Here is a 3,426-nt window from a genome sequence, read left to right on the forward strand (position 1 = left end):
TTACAGACATCCTGGGAACTTGAGGACTTGGATTTTGCTGTCAACTACAATTAAGATGCAGAGTAAGAGCATCAGGAAGTAAGACCATGGTATACATTAAGGAAAAATATTTAGTTGGGGAAGAGATTCTCTAACCCCTTAAATAAGATGCTATCGATATGTTTGTATATATAGCTTCTCTGTAATGATAGATTCATTTGTAAATTCTAAATTAATTCCATTTCTTTCAGGGACATGGATGGAAATGTCCCCCCTTGCAGTTGTATGGGCTCACAAGACTAGTCCTGTTCAATACAATGTGAACAGAGGTAACATGTAATTTTCCATCAAAGCATTTAACTGTTCATGTGAAAGCCTCTGGTTTTCCCTTCCTTCTTTGCTATGGCTTTTGAGGCTTTATGTTTCAGATGATGCCTGGATCACTATACCTCCAAGGAACATAGTGGTTTTGGAAACACTTTGTTTCTTTAAGCCAGCAAAAATTGTGGGTTTCTATTACTATAAAATTTTGCTTATCCTACGTTATTGAGACAAAATGAGATAATCCATGTGAACTCTTCTAAGACCTGTTCTCCCTTTTGCAAAGTGTGGAAAATATTCCCTAATTTACAGGGCTGTAAGGGTTAAATGTTACAGAAGATAAAAAACATGTAGCACATGTCTGTCCTTGAAAAAAAGCCCAATAAGTGTTAAAGTATTATTATTCTCTATTGGCATATTTTCTAGATATTGACAGGCCTTTATAAATATCTTCTCTCAGTTTTGTGATTTATATTTTTATTCCCTAACAGTGTCATCCAATGAGTAGATATTTTAAATTTTGTTGAAGTCCTACTTAACTATTTGTTTTTTTGTCTTTTTTAGCTCACCTTTTTTTTTTTTTTGTAAGATTTATTTATTCATACAGAACTGGGGTACAAGCCAAAGGTGCAGGGGCGGTAAGAGTCTTCATCAGAGACAGAGAGAGACAGAGTGGGGAGTAGAACAGGTAGATCAACGAAGCACACTGATGAGGGGAGCAGCAGGCCAATTAGGAGAGGTCTCCCTTGCCATATGGGTCACCTCAGGGGCCAAGGATGGAACTCACACTGAAGAGGCTGCAGTCAGCTTGCAGTGCTGTGTCCTAACATGCTGCGCCATCAGGGAGAGCCCTCTGCTTGTTTTTTTTTTTTTAAAGATTTATTTATTTATGTATACAGAACTGGGGTACAGGCCAGAGGCACAGGTGTGGTGAGAGGATCACCAGAGACAGAGTGGGGAACAGAACAGGCAGATCGATGAAGTACAGTGCTGAGGGGAGCATTGGGCGGGTTAGGAGAGGTCTGCCACACCATGTGGATCACTTCCGGGGGGATCAAACTCATGCTGAAGTGGCTTTAGCTTCTTAATGCTGTGCTTTAACCAGCTGCGCCACCAGAGAGGGCCCCCTTGGCTTGTTTTTAAGGATTTTTGATATCATGACTTAAGAAGGGTTTGCTTAACTAAAAGCCATACAGGTTTTCTCTTAGAATTTTTATTGTTTTAAGTTTTATGTTTATGTTCATGATCTACTTTGAGTTACGTTTTAAAGAATACCATATGCATCTATGTTTATTTTTCTTTTTAAATTATTATTATTATTATTATTTTGTGATTTACAACTTTATTTGTTCATCAGTGATTAGTTCTCATCCACATTGACTGTAGATTTTTGAAAGTTGTGACAGGCACATAGGTAACCAAAGTATACAGCTTGTTTGGCGAATCTTCATCCTCGTTGCGTTTCCTGGACAACCGTACACGGATACGATAGGGGACATTCCTTATTCCCTTGGCCCAGACTGCTTTGTTGAGCCTGGTGTCAATGCGTACATCTGGAGTGCCCATTTCCTTCATTGCAAATTTCCGGATCTCTTTTAGTGCTCTAGGGGCACGCTTTTTGAAGCCAATTCCGTGGATGCGCTTGTGAATGTTGATGGTGTATTCTCTAGTAACGACCTTGTTGATGGCGGAGCGGCCCTTCTTCTCGCCACCCTTCTTTGCGGGAGCCATTCTGTTGGGACCGAAGTTGAAAAGGAAGGGGCAAGGTATTGTGGGAGAGGGAAAGTCTTTAAATTATTATTATTATTTTTACACATGGATATAATATTGTGCTGGGACCATTTGTTGATAGGCAATTGTTTTTCCAGTGATTACCTTAGCATGTTTGTGGGAAAAAAACAACAGAAAACCTATTGTTCACATATATGCGAGTCTCTGTCTCTTCTGTCCTGTTGATCTATTTGTTGATCTTCATGCCAATGCCACAGTCTTAATTACTATAGCTTTGTAATAAATTTTGAAATCAGCTAATATTAGTCCTCCAAATTGGTCATCTCTTTCAAAGTTATTTTTGATATTCGAGGTGGTCCTTCAAACTTCTACATGAAAGTCAGAGTCAGTTTACCTGTTTCTATAAAAAAAAATCTGAGATTCTGATTGGAATTGTGTAGAACTTATTAGTTGGAGAGAATTGACATCTTAATGCTGTTTACTTTTTTGGGCCATAAACATATTACAACTCTTTATTTAGATTTTCTCTAGTATATCTCACTAATGCTTGGTAGTTTTTAGTATATTATCATATATAATTTTTGTCACTGTATTATTAGTGTATCAGTGTTACGCAGCTTTTGTTGGATATATGTGTGTATATTTCATATATTTTGATATTATAAAAATACTACTTTCTTTTTGAATTTCAATTATTTGCTTTCATAGTTACTATGTAGAGGTACACTTGATTTTTTATGAAGGTAGTATCTTGCAATCTTACTAAACTCATTAATTCTATAGTCTCTTTTGTAAATATCACATATAGTGTATTCTACATATATGGGTCATGTGATCTGTAAATAAAGTTTCATTTGTTTTTTTCCAAACCACATACCTTTCCCCCCCTCCCACCCTTTGCCTTATAACTCTGCCTAGAACCAACCTCCAGTCCAATATTGAATGAAATACTGGACATACAATATTACATTGTATTGTCCATTAAAATTTTATAGATGTCTTTTATCAAAATGAGGACGTTCCTTTCTAGTCCCAGTTTCCTAATTTTTTTTTAAAGATTTATCTATTCGTACAGAACTGGGGTACAAGCCAGAGATGCGGAGGGTGAGAGGATTCACCAGAGACAGAGTGGGGAGCAGAACAGGCAGATCGACGAAGTATACTGCTGAGGGGAGCAGCGGTCGGGTCAGGAGAGGTCTGACACGCCATGTGGTCACCTCCAGGGCAGGCGGGGATCGAACTCATGCGGAAGTGGCTTTAGCTTCTTAGTGCTGTGTTTTAACCCGCTGTGCCATCAGGGAGGGCCGAGTTTCCTGATTTTTTAAAATTGGTAATTGACGTTGGATTTTGTCAAATACCATTTTTGTAGCTATTCATTTTCTTCAAGCCAATACA

At 38.0% G+C, this 3,426-nt stretch overlaps 1 pseudogene across 1 annotated transcript; it reads right to left on the minus strand.

The window, feature by feature from the left end:
• Window positions 1-1,653: 1,653 nt before the first annotated feature.
• LOC101633543 lies at window positions 1,654-2,079 on the minus strand (annotated as a pseudogene). The gene has a single exon (XR_001145062.1). The product of XR_001145062.1 is annotated as a 60S ribosomal protein L31 pseudogene (transcript).
• Between the last annotated feature and the right edge of the window lie 1,347 nt (window positions 2,080-3,426).

The sequence above is a fragment of the Condylura cristata genome, unplaced genomic scaffold (assembly GCF_000260355.1).
Source record: "Condylura cristata isolate star-nosed mole 26May11 unplaced genomic scaffold, ConCri1.0 scaffold00005, whole genome shotgun sequence".
In the NCBI taxonomy this organism is placed as follows: domain Eukaryota; kingdom Metazoa; phylum Chordata; class Mammalia; order Eulipotyphla; family Talpidae; genus Condylura; species Condylura cristata.